Genomic DNA, 21,180 nt, shown 5'->3' on the forward strand with positions numbered 1-21,180 from the left:
TTCTACTTAACTATAACACTGTAGACTAAATGAAATGTAACATGTATGTATAGTAACTGGGCACATAATAAGCACCCAATGAATGTCAGTTCTCTTCTCCCATCCCATACCTTCCTGTCCTATTGATTTAGTTAGATGATTTCAACTAATTGTATCTTCCTGAGACCATACTTCTTTTAAGTTTCAGATCACCCTAAAAATGGTGGAAATCATACCTGGCTTCTTCAGAAGTCCTCAATTTCATCAACAAGGGACAAAAGAGACTCAGAATATTTGTGGTAATTCCTCTCCTCTCTCAAGAGAGGTCTAAAGGGACCCCTCAGGCAAGGACAATGTCTGTGTCTCCTCTCTAACTCTCCTCACGGGTAAAGAAGGGGATTGGATTGTGAGTTATAGCAAAACCCCCTTTCCTCAGGAGTCTCAGCTCCATTCATGTGTCAAGGCTGAGTCCAAGGCTTTGGACTTCGACTGTCTACAGCTTCCCCGGGCCTCATGGCTTCTCCCAACAGGGGTCTAGAGGGAGGCCTAGCCACCCAAACCTTTCGATCTCCTCATACTTACTGCTCTGCTGTCATGTTCTTCTTGACTCTCCCAGGACACATTACCCCCATTCTCCCTGTCTACATCAGTCATTGAAAGAATCCCAGGATCCCAGTCACCCCTCATATCTGTCTCTAATTTTCGCAGGGCTCTGCATAGCCTCTGACCTGTTCCCTTCTCCCACCACTCCCCAGTTCATGAAATCTATCCACCGTGCCCTCTGGAATTCATGGTCTGCACTCAACAAAATCCCATAGATTCTTTTTTTTTTAAATTTTATTATGTTATGTTAATCACCATACATTACATCATTAGTTTTTGATGTAGTGTTCCATGATTCACTGTTTGCATATAACACCCAGTGCTCCATTCAGTACGTGCCCTCTTTAATACCCATCACCACGCTAACCCATCCCCCCACCCCCCTCCCCTCTAGAACCCTCAGTTTGTTTCTCAGAGTCCATAGCTTCTTGAACACCCCTTTTATCTTTTTCATTCTAGTGGAAACCTGGCTTTTCTGTAGGAAGGCTGCTTTCCTTACAATGTCTCTCAGGTATGGGCAGGGGGTTTTGTTTATTTATTCATTTTTAGTCGTTGTTCTTTGTTTTTCTTCCACAATCCTCATATATATAGACCTGGAGATCAGACACATGTCCTTATTTCTTCATTGCCTCTTCAAACCATTCTGACTTTCTAGTGACAACCATCCTGGTAAATCCAATGGGTACTTTTGCTTCTGATCTCACCTTTCATTAGCATTTGACAGAGTTGGTTCCTTCCCCTTGAAACTTTTCTTCCTTTGGCTTCCAGTTTACCACATTCTTCTGATTCTCCTTCTGTATCACTAGCTATTCCCTTCCAGTCCCCTCTGCTGGCTCTTCCTCACATCTCCAACAAAGTGAATACCCAAGTTTACCATGACTCTGTCCTTAGGTCTCTTCATTTCTCTATTTCATATCTTCAGTGATTTTGTTCAGTCTCATGGATTTACTTACCACCTACAGCTTGATAGCTTCTAAATTTGTATCTCTGGACTTCTCTTCTGATCTCTAGATCCACAGAGTTAACTGCCTACTCAACATCTCCAATTGGAGGTATAGTAGAGATCTTGTACCCTTGGCCCCCCCACAATCTATTTTTAATAGGCAGGCAAAAATAGAGATTCTAAAAAATAACAGAGCATGTCACTCACCTGTTCAAATCCTGCAATGAATTCTTTTTTAACTAAGAGCAAAAGCTAAAGTCTTTACAAAAACCTACGGGGCCTTACAGAATCTGGACCATGGTATCTCTCTGACTCTACCTAGGACCATTCTTCTCCTCACTTACTCTGCTCGACCCACACACTTTATGTGCTCCTACCTTAGTGCTATTCGTTTGATCTGCAGAACCATCCCACAGATATCTGAAAGCCCAGCTCCCTCACAATCTCCAGTCTTTGTTCAAGTATCACCTTCACAAAAGACTAACCCTAACCTGATATCCTTAGTTCATTCTGCAACCCTCTTCCCAGCCCCACATTCCTAAGACCCTTTTCCTGGCTCTGTTGGTTTTTTTTTTTTTTTTTCTTTTTCCATTATACTTAGCTGTTTTAACATATGGTGACATTTACTTTTTATTTCATTAACATCTATTGCTTGTTTTCTGTCTCCCCTGCTAGATTATGAGTCCCATTAAGAACACAGATTTAGTTCTTTTTTGTTCTCTGATTTGTCCCAGAAATTTGGAAATGTGCCTGCACATAGTATGTGAATAATAAATATTTGATAAATAACACTAGGTTTGTATAGTGTTTCACAGTTCTAAGGCATGCTGTCATATGTTACAAAATTATACCCCTAAAACTACCCCTTGCTGTTGGCTGTGCAGTTATCATTATTCCCATGAGTTGGATTTGAAAGCTGAGGTCAGAGACAATTTTTCTTGATTCTTAAATTTATTGTTTTTGCAACTTAATTCTGGTTACCAGGTCATTGTTCTTTAGGGTTGTGCTTGAATCATAGCATAGAACAATGGCACTGACTGCCACATGCTGCTCATTATGTACAAACATAAAATATCGCCCAGGGTCTGGCAAACAATGCTTTTGGGCAAGAAAGATATGACTTGGTCTCGACTCCTAAAAGGCAGAGTGCTTTTCTTTTACCAGCAGAGCTGCACGGTCCCTTGTGTCAGTAGTTTCTCTCCAGCTCACAAGCCACCTGGCATCCAGCAATTGGTTTGACATGTTCAAATCAGGGTTTTGATCTCAGCATTACTCTGAGATGACACCTTGGAAGGTGACTAATACAATTTTATTAAATTTAGATTTTGGTAATTTGTCAGCACTTACTCACTTGACTAGGGGAGCAAGGGTCCTTTGGTACTTCTGATCATGAAATTTAAATAATAAGGTTCTTGCTGATTGCTCTTGAATGCATTAAGCATATTTTAGGCACAGCTTTATGATTGGTGACCAGAAGCAATCCCAGCTGAATAGAAATTCTTTCACTGGGTGTTTCTTGTTTCTCTGAGCTGTGATCACAACCTTACCATTGGCTTCCTTGCAGAAAGCATTACTGTTCGTTAAGAAGCTTCCATACGTAATGCCAAGACATACTGGCCCTTAGGTTCTTCATGCTTTTAAGAGCTGTTACCCTTGTTCCTAGCCAGCTATTGAATTCTCAAATTTCACTCAGGCATTGATCTAAATTTTCTTTGTTTAAGGGTTTTTATTTCTGACCAGAGAGAGCAGTTGAATTGATCCTAGTAATCAGTGAGGTTGTTTTGAAAGTCTTGAAGTTGATTTGCTGTAATTATCAGTTCTTGTTGAGTGTGAAAAGGAGCATGTTTACTGAGGGCTCACCTCCTGTGTGTCACAGCTGTTTTAGGCACTTCACACACATTAGTTAGTGCAGTTAGCCTTGCCATCGCTCGAAGAGAAAACTAGGCTCAAGGCCTTTTTATAGTTGAAGATAGGGAGACCCAGGGAGGTTAGGTAACTTTCCTAGGGGCTACATGAGGAATGAGGCAGAGCTGGGATCTGAAACCACATCTCTAGACTGCCTCAAAATGCATTGATTAATGTTTTTCAGTGCTGCACACACCTAAAATGTAGCCACACAAAACCCAAAGAAATAGGGAAATAACAGATAAGACAGCCTCACATTTGAGAACTATGTCTGCAAAGTGCCAGTAAGTAGAAGGCCTAGCCAGTCAAGACATCGTCTTAGGGGTCAGACTGAGAGGCCATGGAGACACACTTTTTATCAGTCATCGTATGAATGATTAAGGGTCAACCAGATGTATCAGAAAATAATTCAATTTGAAGTTAAAATTAACTGATAAATTGGATGTGGCCATTCAGACAGGAGAAAATTTTGGACACATGCTTCCCAGTATGTCTCAATGTATAGAATACTGACTAATTTGATCGGGTGTATTTGTCTCAGTCAAACTTCATGAACTCATGTGCCAGAGAAAAAATTCTGGTCTTCCTTCTCCTTCTTCCTCCTCTTCTCTTTCTTTTCCACCTCCTCCTTCTTTTTCTTTTTTACATAGAAATCCCTACTACAAAGAAGTTGAAAGGCCCTGAAATTGATAACCCTGTCTCAGGGGTCATTGGTTTCCAAATTTTCAGCTATGATTATGGAATTTTCATTATTAGAGTCAAGGATTAGAAGGACATATCTATCAGTGCTCCAATTCTTATTTCCTTTCTGGAAAACTGAGGAATTGCCTTGGCTCTATTCTTCAGATTATAAAATACACTTTTCATGACTTCTAAATGCCTGAATTTAATTAATTTTCCACTTAACCCTAGTCCATTCTCAACTTCTCAATATCCATTGTTGAAAGCAGGAATGCAGCTCCAAGGCTCTTACGTGAATTTGATTTTCTCATTGGCTTAAAAGAATCCCACCCCTAGATGTGTTTAATTCAGTTATCCCGATTTTCATTTTGCTTTTAATGTAATTTGAATGGTTTGGGATGAGGCTATAAATCACAGTCCTAACACCTCTCAATTGTTTAGTTTTTGACTTCTTCCTACATTTATGATACTTGCTTAGGCCCTGAAGGCATTTCAGTTTGCAACCCTTACTTAAATGAAAATCAACAGTAATATGATTTAATGATGGTTCAAGATGTCTTTAAGAATATGTATATAGGTTCATCACACAATATATTTCACTTCACATTTTATATCTTTATGATCAGGTTCTGCACCAACAACATTCTTACCATATCCATTTGAAAAATTCATTGTCATTTTAGCAGCATTTCTTTTTTACGTAAAATGGATATGAATTTCACAGAGTCATTTTTGGAAGAGAAATTTGTCCTCACAAATATATTTGGACCTTTATCTGCCATTGATAGATAGGTAAGTACAGGAGTAACTGCAACCTTCCAGATATTTTTGAAGCCAAGATATTTTTGTGACTGTAAAATCCAGCTGTAGCAATATAGATTATTTCTGAGTAACTGTCAATATTTAGGGGGATACATACACAGTATAAAAGTTGTTAAGGAGATTTGTTTTGTTCAGACCAGGGAACCTAGTGATCAATGGCTAATTCATCACAAGTTGTCAATCGGGTTCTCATTTTATAGAAGCTATCCAACCACCAAATGACAGTCTGACCCCAGTGGATACCTAAGAGTGTAAAATAGTTTGGATTTAAAAATATAAGTTGCAATTCATTTGCAATACAGAAAAAATGCCAGTTATGTTTTTTAAATCATATTTTATTATAGGTTCATTTTGAACAGGAAAGGAATATACTGTATTACCAACCCAAGGGAAATGTTTGTGTGTTTAAATAATTATTACTGTTGAAGTCTTTTTATATTCTTTTCTTTCTGTTTTCATAAGTCAAATTACTAAGGAGTTGATTTGAATACTAAAAAAAATAGAATACTTACATTTTAATATTTTAAATGCCTTTTATTATAAAATTCAAGGACCTAGTTTCCAAATGTAGATCAATTTGTTTGTCCTTGAAAAAAATCTACATTAATTCCAAATACCACTAATGCAGATACCAGAGAAAAAAGGTTGAATATTTACTAGGAAAGTCAGACTTGAATAACAACTATTGCAATAAACTATTAAAAACAATCAGAATTATTTAAATCTTTGTAGAAAAGAATATCTGTATTTTGAGTGACAAAAAGCCTCAATGCAGTCTTCACACATTAAAATTGTGAAAAATTAAGGCTAGAAGGAGAACTAAAAATCCTTCTGTGGAATAGTTCATTTAAAAAATGAGAAAACTATAATTTGGCTAGGCATGAAAGAACTGGAACTAGAGTCCACATTTTCTAATGCCTAAACCAATGTTTTTTTCACTACTACCCAAACCCATGTAGGGCATAATATGTAATCAGAACAGCTACCATTTCTTGGGCTGTTATGTGTCTGGCATGGAAAGTCTTACTTTATTCTCCTAACAATCCTGTAAGATAGGTTTTAATATCCCAATTTTACTGACAAGTCAATTATAAATTTCTATTTTGAGATTAACTTGCCCAAAGTCACCTTACAGAGCCAGCAACCAATAAAAGTCTGTCTGAATTCAGTCTCCCTTCTTGCTGCAGAACTATTTAATTAAAAAAAATAATCACAAACAGATCTTAGAGTTGTATAGGAAATGGAAAGTACAATATACTGATTGGCTTTTCTCTTTTCAGCTGCCCCATTATGTAGATAAAGTTAAATATTTATGTAAAATTTATAACCTGTACTCGTGATGGGATATTTGATCCAGAGAACCCTGAGAATAGCTAATCCACCCCGCTCATTTATAAATGAGGTAATTAAGACCAGAAAGGTCAAGCACTTTCCACTAGAGGGATAGTTGTAAAACTAGAATAGAGCAAAAGTTCTGGCTTGAAGTTCTCTGATTCATCCACCATTCCACCATCACATATTTGTGGGTGAAGTGTGGGGAGGAAAGACAAAGGGGAGGGGCTGAGAAGATATGTAAGTACCACCACGGAGTGAGCTGGGCGCTGACAAACTCAATGCCAGTCCATTTTTTGGAAAGACAGTGCTGTTTGAATGTGACTGACCTTCAAAGAGCCTGGTAACTTTTTATCTTTTCTACGAACGAATCTTACGAGGGACAAATGATCAGAATATTCATTCCATGTTTGGCTAAGAAAAGAGAGCTGGTAATTTTTATATTTCATTGTGTCCTCCAGTGAAATGTATATTTTATCATGAAAAGTGAAAAAGAAGATAATTGTTAGTTGAAACACTAGTCACCAATTAATTTTAATTTTCTTTTTTTTTCTTTGTAAGTCTTTTCATTGATTTATCTTAGGAGAAATTGTTCGAGTGAAAAGGAAAGCATCTATAGCACATTTAGTAATTTTTCCCATATCTAGTTTAACTTCTTTTCTTGGGGAATGTGAAGTGGCTATGAATACCTTTACCATTTGATCTTGTAACCTTAAACGAGGGCAAAACTCCCCTTGGCACTAACAAGAATTTTGTCTGCGAATAGTTACAGAATTGGGTCCATGACGATTATGAAGCAATTTGGTTCTTTCCCAAGAGATAGAAACTCCAGCAAGATTTTCAGATGGAATACACACACTAGCACCTTGTCCATATTCCTAATAATCACAAGAATGAAGGAGGAAAAAGCCAGGAATTCTTGCAGGCTTTAGCTGGCTTGCTTCAAACGCCTGTCAGCTAAACAAATAAAGTGAAGTAGTGGGAGGGGAAGGCAGGAAATTAACTGCTGTGGGCTATTAGTTAATGAGTAGTCCAACGAAAAGGAACTTATGGCCATGGAAGTATACACATAGAATGAAAAAAAAAAATTAACATTCCCAAAAAGAGTTAGCGTACACAAATTAGGTTTTTATTCAATTCTAAAGTTTATTGCTTTCTTGTGGGATCTGCCTCCAACCAGCTACAGAAGCTTTCCCCATCCCCTCATCCCCAAACAAGATGAGTGAGATCAATCAAAAGATTGAAACTTTGAAGCATGGTTAGGCTGCTGGGTAAAAGCATGCAAAATATGTCTGAAACTTCATTAAAAAATGCCTACACAACACCTTGGGTAAAATCCACAGCAGCTTGGGATCATTGCCGCCTCATTAGGAGTAAAATGAAGTGGTCATTCCCTAAAGACGGCCCCTGCTATATCCTCACCAGTCCCAGGGGTATCCTGCTTACACTCAGTGATTTTAAGCCTAAACGGCCACAAGTCTTTTCTCAACTACGGCTGGGCAAGGATCTGTTGGCTTTAGGCAATATAGCCCAGGCAAGGGCCGGTTATCTGTCCAGGCTCACTTTTAAAAAAGAGGAGAGTGATAGAAGATAGTCGAAAAAAACTTTTGCTTTCCTTCAAATATTTGAAAAACATGTATTACCAAGAACTTATATTTATCCAGAACTAATTAAACACCGCTCTGAAAATAACAATGACTGGAATTTTTAGGTAGGGACAACACATAGAGAGAAGGACATTCTCGAAACAAAAGCTCTACTTACCCTCTATCCCTCTACCAGGTGCCTTTGGGAATTAAAAACCAATAAGCTCCCAAGACAGGAGAGGAGCAAGGCTTTTTGCTATGTGTTCGTTCTCTGTGATTGTGCTCTTTAAAGATAGTGGTTCGGGGAGCATGTCATCTGGGAGCTCATTAGAAATGCAGAATTTGGGGTACCTGGATGGCTCAGTCCATTAGTGTCTAACTCTTAATTTCGGTTCCGGTCGTGATCTCAGGGTCCTGGGATCGAGCCCTGAGTCAGGCTCCATGCTCAACAGGGAGTCTGCTTCAGGATTTTCTCTCTCTCTCTCTTTTTCTCCCTCTGCCCCTCCCTCCACGCTCTTTCTCTCTCTTTCAAATAAAAAATAAGTCTTAAAAAAAAAAAAAAAGAAAGAAATGCAGAATTTGAGGCAGATTCCAAGCCTCCTGAATCAGAATATGCATTTTAACGAAATCCACGGAATCATCCTTACGCACAAGCAAGTTTGGTTGGCACTGCTCCAAGTCAAGGGTTCACAATCGAAAATATCACTAGATAGTAGTAATAGAAATCCTTATTAATGTCATTCTACAGGACAGCTTACTTTTAAACCTCTTTTCTGTCAATGTGCTTTCAAGTAGCCTAATGACACAAGAGGCGTCAGAATGCTGTTACTACAGAGTACCAACGCTTGGAGACCCTGTGGTTGTTTGGGTCTCACATAAAATGATGTGGGCCAATTATTTTAGTTAAAATACTGATAGCACCATTACTAACTTTTATACTGAGGTGGAGAAAATGCTATAAATAAAGTATTTGTTTTCTAAGATTAAATCTTGAAATAATATAACTACCCTGAAAAGGACATAGAGGGGCCTAGACCGAACCTCTCTTCTGAGTCAGTTTATAGTAGTAATTTCCAATCAGACCTTCTTACAATCAGAACTAAATTCATATTGCCAATGGCAAACCTGTCATCACCTATCCCTTGTGCCGGCACATGCATGGATGAATCAAATGGAGTGCTGCTAAGATATCCTTCAGTTAACTCTATGGCTATCCTCTATGGCTCTATTTTTATAATAATTTTTTTCTTATATGTATGTCTTTGTTGTGCTTTTGTAAAAAAAAAAAATACAATGAAAACATCAGCCTGGATATTAGACTGATTCCTAAGAGCATAATAAATGCCATGAAGAGTCATGTTAGATGGACCATGGTCTATCAGCCAGATTTTATGTCTACCAAGATCCTGACTGTCATCCTGAAATTCATCTTTACAAAAACAGACATATTCCTGGCTTTCTTATGTTCAGTTACTACTGTATTATAGTTTCGTGATTTATGGATTTACCAAATCCAGTGTTTCCTAAAGTATGTTTGGAGGAATATAAGTGTTAAGAGACGTTAAGGGTCCCATGGTTAATTAAATTTGGAAAATACTGGATTAAATGAAATTATAAGGGTAACTTTTCTGCATGACTTCGTAGAGCCTTCTGTATGCTAAGATACCTTATTAACACCCAAAGCAGGGATACATAATATACGATGTTTTTGACCTCAAAAGCCAGTATTAAAGAGTAGTCCCTATGATTAGTATCTTCAGTTACACACTTTGGGACACCCTAATCTAATCTAATTTCTAATCCCGTTTGGATTTTCATTCTTAGAGGACCATATTATACCACTCACAGTAAAAACAATAAACCAGCACATTTGTGGTCTGCATTAGGAAATGTAGCACATGCACGGAAACTCATAGTTCCCGACTAGATTGTACCTACTTGGACAGTACGAATCACGCCTTACACTTCCATATCCACCACAGAATTTAGCACTGCGCTGGACATGTAAGTAATAAAATAATTACTGCTATACTGACCTGTGCTAAAATTAGTTTTTGAATTTCCATGGGTATTGAGTTGCTGTAGCATTTCAGGATTTGATGAGATGATCTATTTACTTTAAATAGAACTTACTTTTAATTTTGTAAACTTTGATCCTACATCCAATAAGCCTTTGTCTTTCTGAGCTGATAAATATAAATGTTTCTTGTTTACAAATATCAAAATTCTACCAGGATCTGGATCTTTTTCCAGATTTAGATCTTTAAAACAGATTCCACCTGTGTCGAATATGCCAGTTATGCTTTCTTCAGTTGCAGGAAGCACACATGCCAGGAAAATTCCAGCACAGTTGCGCCATCAATTTGAATCTGTTTTGTTATTTTTTCATCACCAATGAGGTCCTTAATGAGACCCAACAGTTGTCCGAATCTCACACTGCAGGATAATATCAAAATTGTAAGTCTAAAAACTATACAAACCTTTATTCATGTATAAGGCGCTGAGGCCCAGGGAAGTGAGATCAGTGTCCTTTAGGGATATTTACAAAGCTAGGCCTGTATTTAGTCTTGTTGGCACATCGCTCTTAGAAGTACCGCTGCCATTATTTGTAACTAAAAGAATAATAGTACCATACCCTTGTTGACTATGAAGTCTGTTTGTTGCTTTTCTCATTTTCACCCACACTGTGAGCTCCTTCTTGAATTTAATCTTTTTCCATGGACATTTCAAAATTAAGGAAAGAAAAGTACTTCTTAAAGCTTGGAAATTCCACTGAGCACTCCATTCCCTGGGGTGGGGGTGGGGTGTGATGGTGTGGTGGTGAGTAATGATGAGATTAGATATTCTTACTCCCACCATTTCAGGCCATTGAATAATGCTCTCGATAGTCAGTTCCTTTTTATTTTTGGCAGTAGATCCTACAAATACTTGCACAGGTCTTTGGGATGATATGGAGAGCTTGTACTGAGTTTCATGAATGAATGAATAACAATCATTCACGCCCATACCTATATAAAAGTATGTTGGTTTATACTAGACTAGATTATATTTGTTACCCTGGAATTTACTACCATCCAGTTACAGAATTCAGATTATCTTACCAGACACACATTTGGGTAATATTTGGAATTGCCTTAGTCCTTTAAATTGGCATCTCAGTGAGTAGGGAGAACAAATTGCTTCTTTCTGCACTTAGAAGATAAATATCTTTGATTGTTTTAACTATCTGTCTTAGGTGGTTTGGCTGATTACCTGCCTAAAGGCAGAAAACTGTGCCAAATTATTTATCAATATTCTCTCTTATGTTAGTTTATTTATCCTTCAACTGAGTACTTTTTTTTTTTAAAGTTGGCATTCCAAGCAGTGAAAAACAATTACCCTCCCCTTAAGGATTGTGTCCACAGAGATAAATTTTATACTCAGGCATAAAGGTTAAAAAACTAAGAAAGTAAGATTTCAAAGTCAAGGAGATGTCTCAGAACACCTGTCAACACTTCCATTCCCACCCTGTTCTCATCTGGACACCATTAGGAGAACCACTAAAATTGAATTCAACTGCTATGTATTATGCATGACTGCATTGTTTACTGTATTGTTTTATGCTATTCAGTTCGCCTGAGATGAAATCAGGCAAAGGAGGTAAATGAAGTCTACCTTCCAAACCCTAGACTGCTGACTCTTATAAAAATTGATTTACTAGTTTATCTAATGTTTTAAAAACTCATTTTATTAAGTTGTAAATCATATCATTCAGTACTACTACATCAGAAGGTAAAATTAATGATAGAGATAAGGACATTCGAAAAAGCCACAGCATGGCGACATGACACCATGAAAAAATTGATGAATAGTGGCTTAGGAGCAGTGACACAGGGTTCAGATTTAATTTGAATGGTGAAGGGCATCATCCTATTGAGCTGACTGGATAAGGGTAAGTGCATATTGGCACATGGTTTGATGTCATCATGGGTGACACGGAATAGTGGTACAGTGAGAAAATGACATGTGGCATTTTGAAGACCAGAAACATAAAAATTTGAGGTTAGCCCTGAATGAAAGTGCTTTTTCTCTTCCAGATAAGGAAACACTATCCAGTAACTCTGAGATCTAAAAGTTTTGTTTTTTTTCCCCCATTAACTCTTTAGAAGAAGTCTAAAAGGAAAACAAAATTGATGGCAGGGTTGAGGGGGTCATATTAAGTGTAGATGGCAGATAGACAAATTTGTGAGTGAAAATTTAATATCTGTATAATTTTATCAGAATGAAAGAAATGTCATCATAATGAGATGCATGCTACATCAGGAATTTTAGTACCTTTCACATAACAAATATAGTTTCTATGCTTTATTATACCAACACTCATGCCATCCTAAGGAAGGGGATGGATTTAAATAGAATATAAAAGGATCTTTAATTTCACTGAGAGATGAAGAAGATGAGATATAAAATGCACATCAGTATAGGTAATACTTTCTCCAAGAACTTCTATGACATCAATAATCAGTTAATCAGTTATTCTGAAGATTGGTCATAATGCATCATTAGCTGTCAAAGCTTTATATTGATTAACGTTTAGTCCAAGTCAGCAACTTATGTCGTCAGATCTGGCCACCAACCTGTCCTGTGTCAGAAACCAGCTCTGTCATGGCCAACTGGGCATATGTCCCACCAGAGGCTGCAGTTAAAACACAAGGAAAATCAGTCACTGCTCCTCATCACACTGAATTTGGGAATCATGACTTGTTTTACTGTGTCAAATGTGCTTATGAAGATCAGAGGGTGTTACTTTACAAATGAGGATAGTAAGACAAGAAAAAGAACCTCCCCCCCCCCTTTAATCACCAAATGACAAATCTAGGAAGTGAATTCTGGTTTTCTGTCTCTGTTTTAATAAGCTTGATCACAACAAGTAATCAGTTTGCTGCCTTTTTTTTCTTTCCTGGAAGAAATACTGCCTATATTTTGAACGAGTCCGAGAAAATGTTTATTTTCAGGGGGAAAAAAGTGAACCCATGATGCAAAACGTAAAACTTAACATTTTTCTTTTATGGAAGGGACTAAAACTAAGTAAAGTTGTATGTCGTAACAACATAAAAGTCAGAAAATAAAGTATTCAGCAAAAGCTTTAAAACGATTTAACATTGAACCAGTTACCAGAGTCTGAAAATGAATCAATCTGTATATACAACGATAAAGATTTGGAGATGCTAATATTAAAAATTTAGTATGTGAGTCAGGCCTCCTGCCTGGTTTGAAATGAACACATTTAAGGCCCAGTGCATGTGACTGTTTCCTGGTTTATGAGTGAGATTGAGGCAAGTGTACACTTGCCCAAGAAAAGTAGACCTCTCCAGAACTCCCCTTCTGACCATTGAGGAATCACACACACAGCATGAGATAATCAGGTCCTCGCTCATAAAATCACCACATTCGTATTTCTTTATTCCTATAAGACTAAAAACTGATTTTTAATGATGAGCAAGCAATTTCATGTCCTTGAAATAGAAACAGGGTTTTAAAAACTTTTATTTCGGTGCATGATACATACCAGCTCACTCGTTCACCTCTGCAATGACGTGTGAGGGGCTCGGTGCTGTAGCATCTAAATATTTTATACAAATAGAGAAACATGCTAGGATCTTGCCAGTGTCTCCAAAATATGTGGGCAGTGGTGAACATGCCCCACCATCACTTGACTTTTCTTCAATATAGTATCTTTCACATCAGGTACAAATGGAGGAGTAATGCACAGATAGGAAGCATAGGAGTGGGAAAGAAAAATAGAAAAGAACGCAGGGTGTTATAGAAAATAAACCAAAATACGTAAGACAATAAAGTATAGGTGAGAGGAATACCTGGACAGGAATGTTTACATGTAATGAAATGGTATGTAGCTAAGCTGACCCTGTGCATTACGCTAATTTACTGTATTAAAATGTGTACTCATTCATTTTTTAGTCATTTGAACCTCATTCTTTTATGATAAACTTATTATCTGGATAGAATTTCGAGGTCCTATTTCATTTCTTTAAAACTTAGGGAACAATAAAATGCAGAGATAAAAGCAATTACTAACTTTTATTTTTGGGGCAACAAATACTTGTTAATGTCCACATGCACTGGAAACAAATAGATTTAGGGAATAAATAAGAGCTCATCACTCTAAGAAGCACAGGTAATAATCAACTAATAAGGATAATGCAACTAAAAACAATATGATTACAGCTGATTTTCACCTTGAGAAAGGGGTCACTGACTTGTTTATCATAGAAAGGATACTAGCAATTGTTGAGTGGTTTCTAGGGAAAGCTGAGAACAAGGATGGCTGGGGTGGAGTGAGGGTTCTTAGAGAAACTGACCCACTAGTAGGCTTCATTTAAAAAAATGAAAGAGCAAAAATAATCAGTGCCTTTCATATGCTTTATCAACAAATAACAGATCTTCACCAAAAATGTTAAGTGAAGACAAAATTATGTAGTATCAAGGCAGATTTTCTTCATTGGCCCATTTAAAAGACCTTTTTTATAAGGTGAGAGAAAAACATTTTAATTGCTCTTTCAATTACACATTCTCTTAAATCTTAATCCAAATGCATATCAGTTCACTGGTAATTATCCATCAAGTTTTGGCTGTATGGATCAATTATTATATTATTAAGTCAATTATTAAGGGCAAACGATCTGGTCATGTTTCAAAAGTGATCCTGATACTTTGATTGTACAATAAATCCTGTTCCCATCTCTTTCTCCAGTTTCCAATGTTTGAGTGGACAGACAGTTTAGAAGATGCTGTGTCACTCAGCATTCCTCCCCAGTCTGGGAGGAGGTTTGAGGAAACCCACAAGTCCATAAGAACTTGTCTACCAGCATTCAGATCTCAGGTGTATGGCTGAGTGCAAAGCTGCATTCATGGAGACAAAAGTTCTTACCCTGCAGGATAAGAGACTTCGCTCCATCAGGCCCCATCACATAGTATGTTAGTGAATAAATTCTTGAAGACAAAAGGCATTCCTGTGATCCTTTTAATGAAAGCAAGGCTTTGGACTAACTGTATGGAAACAAGATGGGTGAGCCTTTAGAAATAAAAAGTAAATGCCTAACTGTTCTGAAAAACAGCATAAATAGCTTATTGGGGTTTATACGATGCTAAATGTTGTGCTAGAAGCTATAAAGAAAATAGAAACTACCTTGTTTTTCATGGACAAATATCATTTGTGTAGTTATATTACAGCAATGTGGTGACTGTAGGGGTCTAATAATCAGAGACTAGGCCGTTGCGATGAGCCACTCCTCTTTCCTTTCATTGTTTGCTTTATCCATGAAAACAAACTGTGCAATTCTCTTTTCCGAAGTTAGATGATAATTCAGATAATTCAGTATATTTATACATTGTTTACTTTATTTAATAAATCCTCATATCTAAGGATTTCCTAAATTAACACAAAATAGGAAAAGAATAGCAAAGAGATAAATATTTTCCTCCTGAATCTAATCTTTTATTAATCTGCATACATGTTATTCCAAATATATACATGTAGATTGCCACATATATATGTGCATAGAATGTATAAATACATATATATTATACATGAATGATTTATTACAGAAATATCAGTGTTTCTAGATTACACTGCATACTTGATGAGCTGTCATTAGTGCAGAAAGGATACATAGCTTTTCAACAAAAGAAAAGAATGAGGCTGCCAGAGTGTTGCAGTGGTTTGGGCTTTTTTTTTTTTTTTTTTTTCCAGCATCCATCCCTGCCAATCTCTGCACTGCCAGTAGGGAAAACCATATCCATGGCAACCAACCGTACCATTCCAACCCACATCAGTGACGCCTCCAATCTAAACTGTCAAATATTCTATGCACATCATGTAAAATAGGTCTCTTTCCCCTTATACCTCTGTGCATCTCGTTTCCGTGGCTACATGTTTATGCAAATGAGAATTGTCCTTTCTCTCTCAGGTTGATTGAACACTGAATTTGTTTTGCACCTTGGCAATGCAAAGCCATGCTGTCTTGCCACCTGGTCTACCACATAATTGCAAAAAATTACATTATAATGATAACTGTCCCCAAATTAGCCTGATAACACCATCTACCTGCCTTGTGAGCGAAAGAAACAGTGTGCAATAAAGAAGGATGTTAAAACAGAGTCGAGATAGGGGAATAATGTTTAATTGGCTCTCCAGAGTCTACTAATTTTCAGAATTGGAAACCTAGTGTTTGATTTGTTCTTTTTAGTCAGTGAGAAGAAAAAATATCCTTCATAAATTCTGAATGACAAATTTGCCCATCCTTTTTTGCATGTGGTTCCAGTATCCCGGGGAATCTAAAGTGTCATTTCCTCTCTGGAAGAAAGGAAGCACAAAACATGCTAGGTATGTGCTCTAAATTTTCACTCAGTATCAGCTCCAGCTATAAATTTCTCCCAATCCCTGTATCTCCCTCATTCTCTTTCCCCGAAACCCCTTGAAATATCTTGGATCAATAGCTTTCTTTTAAAGTTAAGAGGCAGGATTTTTATAGGATGACACATATTAAAATTAGAATAAATAGAATAAAATTAGAATAAAATAATGCTAAATGTTATAACAATAATGCTATTTATTATTGTATTATTGTATTTACTATTTATTATTGTTTAATTCTCTAACAGAATTGCCTTTTCTCTTTCCCCATCTCCTTTAATCTATTGCCCCCCACATTATTAGATCCTGTAAGTAATTCTGTTGTGGTAGCAGTGGTAGTGGTTAGTTTCTTTTTCAGAAAAATCACAATTAAACATTTTGCAAATAATAAAAATGATCAATTGCTTTTTATTTCATTCAGTTTTAGTTATAACTTACATTGATATGATGACTTTAACTAAGGATATTTTTAATGCTAATTTTTCTACAAAAAAGAAGGACTTGAGCAGGTAAAAATGGAGTTTGTAGTGTATTTCCCCAGGGTGTAAGTGACAAAATAAAAGATACTAGATTCTATTATGATAAATGTTGGGGATATATTTTACTTCTCCCCCTGCTTAAAGCCTCTCTCTCTGCAAAACAAATCCTTCAGTATTTAAAAAAAAAAAAAAAAATCAGGAACAATTTTATATAATTTCACGAGATTTTTGTCTCAGACTTTGTTTATGAAGACTCTGAGTCACCTTTCAGTAGATTCAGGAGATACAAAGACTTCAAAGATGGACAAGATCTTTTTTTCCAATTCAATAGATCATCTGTAAATGTGTCCTGGCCAATGATAAAAAAAATATGAAGTTTCCAAAGCAAAAACTGTAACTGTCTTTTCTCCCATCTCCTTCTCCAAACTCTACATACCTTTTAGGTTTTAGCTGAGGCCCCGCTTTCTCCCTGAGAAGATCACAAAGTGATGACTTCCTTCTCTGATCTCTTGGCTCTGTGAGTGCTGTTGTTTTAGCATTTCATTAGATGCCATTTCCCGTTGATATGACTTGTGCCTGACAGGATTGTAAACCCTGGGGCAGAGTTGGAGGAAAATAATTTCATATAATTCTTTTGTATTTTCAATACCGAAAATGAATATTTTGCTCAGTTAAATTGAATATCAAGTCTTGATTGTTCCTGGGTTTTAAGCGGAGACATTTAGGCAGTGAACAGCTAATAAACAGGCCTCGGGTCATGGCAGAAGAGAAATCAACTTTTTATTGTGTTCACTATTGTTCAAAAAATCATGTGAGATGTTTTACATTTGCAATAGGAATGTTTTCCTTGTTAAAATTTACTTTTAAATAACAGATTATATTCTTCAAAAGCAATAATATTTGAAAGAGAAGACATGATGTCCTTAAAATTCCGTTTGATTGTTGGATCTCCACCAATAATATTGTTTCCTGAGCACAGCTCTTGCCTTTTTGGGAAATTACTAAGGAAATGAAAGACCTAATTTTATAAAGATTACAGTCAAATAAGATGATAAATACATATAAACACAGGTTATGCAAAATTAAAAACCATGGTTCAATATCAGTTATGACTGTTAATATCATCATTCCAGTAGATTTACCAACTGTAATATATAAAATTTCTGGGTATTTTGGAAGACTAAAAAAAAAATGATCATTGGAGTTAGAGTCTAGAAGTAAAAGTATGGCTGAATAGTTTAAGTCAGATTTATCTGAGGAGGACAAATATTTAAGGACCTGACTTTTTCATAGAGCCAGGGTGTGTGATTTTGGACTTTCCCCACTCAGTCTCAAAGTTGGAGCTCCTTACTCTTCTAAATCACCTTTTCTGGGCACAAGAAAACTTGCTTTTAGAATTTCATTCTGTGATGGAATCCCTTGCTGATTCCACCTTATTTCCCCTTTGACTTTACCCATGCAAATAAGGCAGAAATTCATTTGCAAAATGTAAGGGCCAGAAAGTTTGTTTGAATCCCACAAGTAAAAAAAAAAAAGAGTTTATGCAGATGACTAGAAATTGCCATAACGCTCTTATCCATTTTTGTACCTACACAATTAACACTGCCTAGATTTCTCCTACGAAAGAGATTTTTTCATGGAATCATTACGGAGAAAAATAAACAAAATCCAAAAAAGTCTGACAACTAAGAGCAACCACTTGTGAAGTGATAATACGAATATCAAATAAATAATAATAGCAAATTCTTGTGAGGCACTATGTTCAAAGCACTGTTTTTAATCCCTTTATATAATCAAAATCATTTGATCCTCATGATAGCATTATAAAGGGTACAATATTGACCTTGTTTTACAGAGGAGAAAACTGAGGCATAGAGGGGTACCAAAGTTACGCAGCTGGGAAGTAGATCTCCCAAGACCAGATTATCTTGCTATAAAGTCTCCAAAGTGTTAAACTTTTCATTTTTATGCCATATGACCTTTCAAGAAATATTTTTATTCTCAATTATCACAATAAAGTTGTATCAGTAAAAAAAAAAGTCTTGAAATTATGATATTCCAAAATTCTGTCATCATAACTCAAATTCCCTTTCATTTAATCTTTCAAAGCATGAAATTGAATCTTCTCTTGGGGAGAAGAAACCCTTTCTGAAAGATTTCAAAATTGGAAACATTACTTTTAATGCCAGCAATGATGTAGAAGGCTTATGGTGATTTTTTAAATATCTGGATATATGTTCATTCATGCAGGCCAGTAGTTACTAAGTGCCGGCACCGTTCTTGGCTCTCAGGATCCAGCAGGGAACCAAAGAAAGATCATGCCCTCATGGGACTCACATTCTAGTGAGAGGAGAGATTAGAGAATGAAGAATAGAATAGAATAGAATAGAATAGAATAGAATAGAATAGAATAGAATAGAATGGAATGCAATACAATGTAATACAAAAGATGACAGATGGTGAGAAATGCCATAGAGAAAAATTAAACAGGATAAGGGTTTATAGAGCAAGGAAAAGGAGGCTGCTCCTTTAACAGGCCAGAAAAGGTTTTCTTGGTACAGTGATATTTGAGCAGAAATTTGAAGGAAGTGAAGGAGGGAGCCCAGAGGTTGGAAACTGACTTGTAGGTTCAAGGATTGTTAGGATGGCCGAATTGGGTAAGGGAGAAATTGCTCTAGGAGATGCCATCTGTGAGGCAGCAGATGGTCAGATCATGGAGACTTGCAGGAAAATTTTACATACTCTTCCTTTTACTCTGAGAGAGACGGGAAGCCATCCAAGGGTTTTCAGCAGAGGAATGATAGGGACTGATTTATTTTGTAAAAGGATCACACCGACTCAGGGAAATATGGACTGGAGGGTTGGGTGAAATCCCAGAACCCAGTTCTAGAGGCTGTTATATCATCCCAAGCAGTAGGTGATGGTGGCTTGGACCAGATGGCAGGAGATGACTTGTAAGGAGAGATTTCAAAGTTGTAAACTGTAAGATTTTATAATATTTAGATGTGGAGTGTGGAAAAATCAAGGTGTAAAGGATGACTCCATTCTATTACAAAATGAAATAGGAAGTTTTATGCTTAGATAAAAAACTGTAGGTAAAGACTAAGTATTTGAAATTAATTAAAATTATAAAAGTTAAAATTCTTCTTAGACTCTGAATTTGTTAGATACTCAATTTAAAACAATTATCATTACTTCTTTAGTGCTAGTGTTTTTAGTGTTATCCAACTTTTCCTTGAAGACACAACTTGATAAGTTAGCAGAATTCTCTAACTTAAAAACAATAGTCCTTCTCCTCAAAACCCTCTTTTTTGGTCTTCCAAATCTCAGATGTTCTCCCCTTTTGTCCTACTTCTTAAGCTATTCTCTCTTAGTCTTTTTTGCCAGCTCCTCTTCCTTGGCATTTCTTAACTCCCAGTTCTTTCTTTGTATTTTGTTACAAGCCATCTTTTTATGTCCATCTGTAACTCTACTTGGACCAGCTGCACCACTAGAAAAGCTTTAATTATTGTCTAAGTCCTGATGATGTGAATTTTCTAGCCCTAAACTGTTCAGTATAGTAGCTGAATGCTGCTAGTGGTTATATGCTAACAGCGGTACTATAGCTAAGAGTGGAAATATAGCTAATAGTGCTAGTGGTGGTAGGATTATGGGTAATCCTACTGAACCCTATATATGCTATGTGTAACCCTATGTGTAACATATCTAAGTATATTGTATATACCCTTTAATACATTTTATGGTTTTTCTCCTATACATACATACCTATGATAAAGTTTAATTTAGAAATTAGGTACAGTAAGAGATTAACAGCAATATCTAATAATAAAATAGAACAATTATAATATACTATAATAAAAGTTACGCGAATGTGGTCTTTCTCTCTCAAAATATCTTATTGTATGGTCGTCATCCTTCTTGTGATGGCATGAGATGATAAAATGCCTACGTGATGAAATGAAGTGAGGTGAATGACGTAGGCACTGGGACATAGCATTAGGCTACTATTGACTTTCTGACTATAGGTCAAAAGGAGGACCATCTACTTCTGGACTGCAGTTGACCACGGGTAACAAACTGGAAAGTGAAACTTTGGTTAAGGGAGACGACTGTATAGTAAAGGCGACAGTTAAAATTGGTGAGGAAAATATGTACAATTTGATAAAAATTGTTGTGGCATCCAGTTAACCACTTGGCAAGGATAAATTTAAAGCCCTAACCCACACCTTAAAATAAAATTAATTCTCCAAATGGATTGAATATAAGTACATAATAAAATTTAAAACTACTAGAAGAAAATACAAGTGCATATATACAGGTGAAGAAAGCCCTTTCAGTGAAGACTCAAGGCAAAAATTGAAAGACAAACATTTTAAGACATCTGTCTGAGGAAAAGTACCACAATCCAAGTGAAAAAGCAAATGACAGACAAGGAAA

The 21,180-nt window shown here is 36.5% G+C and overlaps 2 long non-coding RNA genes across 6 annotated transcripts in view; one reads left to right on the forward strand and one right to left on the reverse strand.

The window, feature by feature from the left end:
* The window catches only part of LOC118538319 (uncharacterized), a 373,755-nt gene that overhangs the window by 321,112 nt on the left and 31,463 nt on the right, over positions 1–21,180 (forward strand). The gene's annotated exons all lie outside the window — the stretch shown is intronic.
* The window catches only part of LOC144381117 (uncharacterized), a 125,123-nt gene that overhangs the window by 60,604 nt on the left and 43,339 nt on the right, over positions 1–21,180 (reverse strand). For both annotated transcript variants that reach the window (XR_013445727.1, XR_013445728.1), the window contains exon 3: positions 17,180–17,337. This is a non-coding gene — a long non-coding RNA (uncharacterized LOC144381117). The remainder of the gene's footprint in view (positions 1–17,179; positions 17,338–21,180) is intronic.

Source organism: Halichoerus grypus, chromosome 2 (genome assembly GCF_964656455.1).
Source record: "Halichoerus grypus chromosome 2, mHalGry1.hap1.1, whole genome shotgun sequence".
NCBI lineage: Eukaryota > Metazoa > Chordata > Mammalia > Carnivora > Phocidae > Halichoerus > Halichoerus grypus.